This window comes from Chiloscyllium punctatum, chromosome 17 (assembly GCF_047496795.1).
Source record: "Chiloscyllium punctatum isolate Juve2018m chromosome 17, sChiPun1.3, whole genome shotgun sequence".
Lineage (NCBI taxonomy): Eukaryota > Metazoa > Chordata > Chondrichthyes > Orectolobiformes > Hemiscylliidae > Chiloscyllium > Chiloscyllium punctatum.
The window spans coordinates 51,139,992-51,146,317 of record NC_092755.1 but is presented as its reverse complement, the minus strand read 5'-3'; positions in this window follow the sequence as shown (position 1 = coordinate 51,146,317).

Sequence of the window (6,326 nt, the reverse complement as noted above, 5' to 3'; positions counted from 1 at the left end):
TTCAAGTCAATTAACGCATGCGCTTGGTTCCAGGAACGCGTGGGTCCCAATCTTGTCACGCCCTCCCCACCAACATGCGCCATTAGCGCATGCGCTGTATTTATAGCGACACGCTTCCAGTTTCGCTACTCTCCATCCCCCATTGTTACTGGAGCCCCGCCCACCCACCCACCAACCAACCAACCAACCAACCAACCAACCAACCACCAAATAACGCATGCGCTCAGATTACAGGAGCCAAGCCCACCATCAAGGACACATGCGCTCTGTCAACTCGAGCGCAAGGTCAGAGTTTTTGGTGATGATCCTAAGTCCTGACAAATCACATTTCTTTAGTAACTAAGGAGTCGGAGACTTGTGACACATTGTTAGGGTTCCCAACCACTCAGCTGAAAATGTGTTGCTGGAAAAGCGCAGCAGGTCAGGCAGCATCCAAGGAGCAGGAGAATCGACGTTTCGGGCATGAGCCCTTCAATCTTTAAGCCAAGTGGCGCAGGTTCAAGTCCCACCTGCTCCAAAGGAGCACTGTAACATTTCTGAACACGTTGTTTAGGGAAAAAATATGTGACTAGAACCAAATGCAAGTTCGACCTTATCATCACTACTGCGACTTGTTGTACAACCCCGAATACAAATTTATCCGTGCCCCAGCGGACTAAGAGAGAGGGCACAGTTAACCTGGAAGGAGAGCTGAAGAATGGTCACTGGATTGGAAACGTTAACTCTGCTTTCTTCACAGATGCGACCTGACCTGCTGACTTTACCCAGCAGTTTTTTTCTTAAATGTTTTGGGCAGAAGGGTTAACACCCCACCGTAGTAGAGTGAAAATTGAATTCCAATAAAAATCTTGAATAAAAAAAAGTTAGTCTAATGATAACCATGTTGCCAAATCAGAAGTTCAATGGTCCTCTGGGGAAGGGAATCCACCGTCTTTACCTGGTCTGGCCTACCCGTGACTCTAAACCAACAGCAATGTAAATTCTTATAAAAACATAAATTAATGGCAAACTCCCACATTAGAAGCATCTGTGAGGAGATAGCACACAACATGAGAGTCCCCACATTCCTGATCTGTAAATTTTTGAATTTTTTTTCCCCACACCTGTAAGTTACAAGTTCAAATATGTGCTGTAGAGTTAAAGGCCTGCACATATTTTAGAAATTGATGCATTTCTGTGCATTAGTAATCAGTCTGAACATGATAAACATGCTTGCACAGTCCAACCCATAATTTAAGTACAGAACGCCAAGGAGTAGATAATAATTATTGAGACAGTCAGACTGACAGAATCCTGAGGCCATAATGTGCACAAAAGGAGCAGTTGGGACTCAAAACATACGGAGTGTTAAATTTTGCACAATTGTACTTCACATTGTAATACTTTGAGCTAAAAATTGATTTGCGAATTATTTGGACACGAGTCATGAATCATATTGCCTTCTTTCATTCTGGTGGAAGTGCATAGCACATAAATTATGTATTGCCACCTGCAATAGCTAAGAGACCAGCAACTCCTATGCTGCAGAGTCCTCAGCTCAGCAGGAAACCCAGGACCATTCAATAAATGCACATTGGCATCTGTAATTCTAGTCGATCTATGAACCATTCAACACCTCCTGTGTTTGCTCCTCAAAATCTCACCGTAATGCACCATCATCTCCATAATAGCCTCTAGGTTCATACAGTGTCAGTATGTATCAGATAAAATGGCACCTTCATCAGTGGTCAGGTGTTACTCTCTTCCCCCGCCTGGTACTGCTCTGGTTAGACAGGCAGCAGTTCTTGGGATGTCTGAAAGCACCCAAGAATACCAGAAGAGGAATCCCTAGTGTGGATCCCTCAGCAGTGTCATTTGGCCCATCAAGTCCACACCGACCTTCCAAACAGCATTCTACCCAGAACCATCCCCACCCTTCTACAATATCCCTGTAACCCTGCATTTCCCATGGCTCGACTACATAACCTGCACATCCCCTGGACACTATGAGCAATTTAGCATGGCCAATCCACCTAATCTGTACATCTTTGGACCATAGGAGAAATTTCCCTCGAGGAAGCCACACAGACAAAGGGAGAATATCTGTGTGAAGTCTGCAGTCACCCGAAGGTGAAATCGAACCCAGGTCCCTGGCGCTGTGAGGCAACAGTGCTAGCTACAGAGTCACCATGCTACCCTAAAACATCTCCAAAAACACTTGCATACTTTGCCATTTCACAATAGTAGAAGTTCATTAAAATCATCTTACGTAAAAGTTAGTTGGAATGTATGGCATCACTGATAGGCCACATTCAGTTGCCTCCTTACAAGCAGTCTTCTCAAGATGTTGAATCATACCACTTGCAGCGTGCCTCAGGAGGCTTTTTGGCACTGGGAGCAATGTCTACAGTAAGGATTTAAATCTTGCATCTTTTGGTTCTTCTTTCTTTTCCCCTCAAAAGGAAGATTTTCACTTACACTTACTCTATTGGCAGTTCATGTCAACAATATATTTTGGCTAGTCATTATACAGCTCTCAGTGGTTAGCACTGCTGCCTCACAGCGCCAGAGACCCCCAGGTTCAATTCCCGCCTCCGGCAGGGGTTTCTTCTGGGTGCTCCGGTTTCCTCCCACAATCCAAAAATGTGCAGATTAGATGAATTCGCTATGCAAAATTGCCCATAGTGTCAGGTGCAGGGGTAAATGTAAGGGAATGGGTCTGAGTGGGTTGCTCTTCGGAGGGTCGGTGTGGACCTGCTAGGCTGAAGGACCTATTTCCACACTGCAGGGAATCTAATCTAATCTAATCACATTGTTAGTTCTTAAATTGCAAACGTTTTGTTTGTACTTGGGAAAGTGATCAGAGTATTCTGTGGTGTTATTGTTGTACTTCCCACAAAAGGCTCTAGATGGCAACTTTATTCCAGATCAATGCAGCATGAAAAGATGAAAAAACAAGCCCCAAAGGGGCGTAATGTTCCCTATTGAGTAATGATATGGCGTGCAGTGTAAACTGCTGTCTAGAAATAGAGCTTTGACAATCTGACTGACCTGTAGGCATAAATAAAACACATGCCAATCTGAAAATGATTGCATTTAAAAACATTTTGTTGTGCAAATTTCATTAACTGCCCTTTCGATGTGTCCAGCAGTGCATCTCAATATAAACCTCAGAAAAGCATCTACTGTAGAACAGTCTTGGTTTCCATTTTCATATGTTACCCTGCAATGTGTATATGATTGCTTTGCATTATAGGGGGTTCATTGTATCACTGCACAAAACATGCTAATTTCTGCTCCTACCTCTTATGGTCTTGACTGAACGTGAACTCAGTCCAGGGAAATCCCAGTGATTGACTATAATGAGAAACCAAACAGTCATTCACTATGCCTTGTTAATCCTCCATATTCTGCTCCTTCTTTAGGATTTACCTTAAAACTCAAAACTTAGTCTAAGGTTCTGGTTAATCTTCCTAATCCCTCCTTCTTTGGTGTTACTGCCTATTTTATCCCTTTATATTTCTCTGAAACATCTGCACACTTGTTTTCTATTTTAATAGCGCTATTTAATTGCAAATTCTTGTGTGAACATTGAGGACAATGAAAGGTGCATCCAAAGAAACCACTGCCAAACGAAAAGGTCATCAACTACAAAGGCAAGAAATATTAAAATCTCTTACATAAATCAATTAAACTCCAAGTGGACATCAGCCTCCAGCTCACTCCCAGATACCTGTTACTCCATGTACAAACACAAGATAAGGGGACATGACAGCCTTGTGGTACTGGACTGATAATCCAGAGATCCAGGTAACATTCTTGGGGCTGGGGTTCAAATGTGGCCATGGCAAATGGTGGAATTTGAATGCAATCTGGAATTAAGAGTCTAATGATAGCCATGAATCCATTATCAGAAAAATTAAAAACTATCTGGTTCTCTAACATGCTTTGGGGAAGGAAACTGCCAGCCTTATATGCAACTCCAGGCCTACTGTAATGTGGTTTACGCTTAACTGCCCTCTGGGCAATTAGGCATGGACAGTAAATACTGGCCTAGCTAGCGATGCAATATCCCATGATTTAAAAAAGCAACGGACTAAGCAATCTCAAAACCAACAGATCAGATCCTAGCTCTACAATCTTGCCATATCCAATTATGAATGGTAGGTGTAAAGTTAAATAAGTAACAAGAGATGGAGGATTTACAAATATCCTCACCCTCAAAGATGGGGTGCCCAGCGCAACAGCACAAAAGACATTCACATCCAGCTTCAACCAAAAAAGTGTTTAGTTAGTGACCCATCTCTGCCTCCTCCAAAGGTCCCTGTATCTCAGATGCCAGACTTCAATTTACTCAATATATCAAGAAATATCTCAGACACTGGATGCTGCAAAAGTATGGACATGACAATATTCTAGCCACAGAACTGAAGAATTGTGCTTCAGACTTAGGCACACCTTGAGCTAAAATGTTCTGGTACAGCTACAACATGCACTACCTGTGACCTATACACAAAGAGCAGGACCAGTCCAACCTGGCCAAATACCGCTTTCAGTTTTCTCTCGATCATCAGCAAAGTTATGAAAAGGGTCATCAACAGTGCCACTAAACAGTACTTGCTCACTGATGCTCAATTTGAGATTCCACCAAGATCTCACAGCTCCTAAACCCATTTCAGTCTCTGTCCAAACACGGATAAAAAGAGCTGTATTCTGGATGAATTGAGAGTGACTGCCCTTGGCATCAATGTAGCATTCCTCAGATTATGACAGCAAGGTGTATTCGGATAATAATAAGGATTTCAGAGACAGTTCACCAAATTAAGTCCAAAAATGAAAGGAATGATTGAGCACAAAGGAGAAAATGCTGGAAAATCTCAGCAGGTCTGGCAGCATCTGTAAGGAGAGAAAAGAGCTGATGTTTCGAGTCTAACTGACCCTTTGTCAAAGCAGATTGATTAAGCATGGAAGAGCACAGCAGTTCAGGCAGCATCCAAGTAGCTTCGAAATCGACGTTTCGGGCAAAAGCCCTTCATCAGGAATAAAGGCAGTGAGCCTGAAGTGTGGAGAGATAAGCTAGAGGAAGGTGGGGGTGGGGAGAGAGTAGCATAGAGTACAATGGGTGAGTGGGGGAGGGGATGAAGGTGATAGGTCAAGGAGGAGAAGGTGGAAAAGGAGATAGGCAGGTAGGACAAGTCCGGACAAGTCATGGGGACAGTTACTGAGCTGGAAGTTTGGAACTCGGGTGAGGTGGGGGAAGGGGAAATGAGGAAACTGTTGAAGTCCACATTGATGCCCTGGGGTTGAAGTGTTCCGAGGCGGAAGATGAGGCGTTCTTCCTCCAGGCGTCTGGTAGTGAGGGAGCGGCGGTGAAGGAGGCCCAGGATCTTCATGTCCTCGGCAGAGTGGGAGGGGGAGTTGAAATGTTGGGCCATGGGGAGGTGTGGTTGATTGGTGCGGTTGTCCAGGCGATGTTCCCTAAAGTGCTCTGCTTGAGGCGCCCAGTCTCCCCAATGTAGAGGAGACCGCATCGGGAGCAACGGATACAATAAATGATATTACTGGATGTGCAATCCACATCCAAAGTTTTACTTGCACATCCACTAATATCATTTATTGTATCCGTTGCTCCCGATGTGGTCTCCTCTACATTGGGGAGACTAGGCGCCTCCTAGCAGAGCACTTTAGGGAACATCTCCTGGACACCCGCACCAATTAACCACACCGCCCCATGGCCCAACATTTCAACTCCCCCTCCCACTCTGCCGAGGACATGGAGGTCCTGGGCCTCCTTCACCGCCGCTCCCTCACCACCAGACGCCTGGAGGAAGAACGCCTCATCTTCCGCCTCGGAACACTTCAACCCCAGGGCATCAATGTGGACTTCAACAGTTTCCTCATTTCCCCTTCCCCCATCTCACCCTAGATCCAAACTTCCAGCTCAGTAACTGTCCCCATGACTTGTCCGGACTTGTCCTACCTGCCTATCTCCTTTTCCACCTTCTCCTCCCTGACCTATAACCTTCATCCACTCACCCATTGTACTCTATGCTACTCTCTCCCCACCCCCACCCTCCTCTAGCTTATCTCTCCACGCTTCAGGCTCACTGCCTTTATTCCTGATGAAGGGCTTTTGCCCGAAACGTCGATTTCGAAGTTACTTGGATGCTGCCTGAACTGCTGTGCTCTTCCAGCACCACTAATCCAAAATCTGGTTTCCAGCATCTGCAGTCACTGTTTTTACCAGATTGATTAAGCAGTTTAGGCCTATACACACTAGTGTTTAGAAGAATGAAGATTTAATTGAGGAATATAAGAGGTGAGAGAGGATCAACAAAGTAGATGTA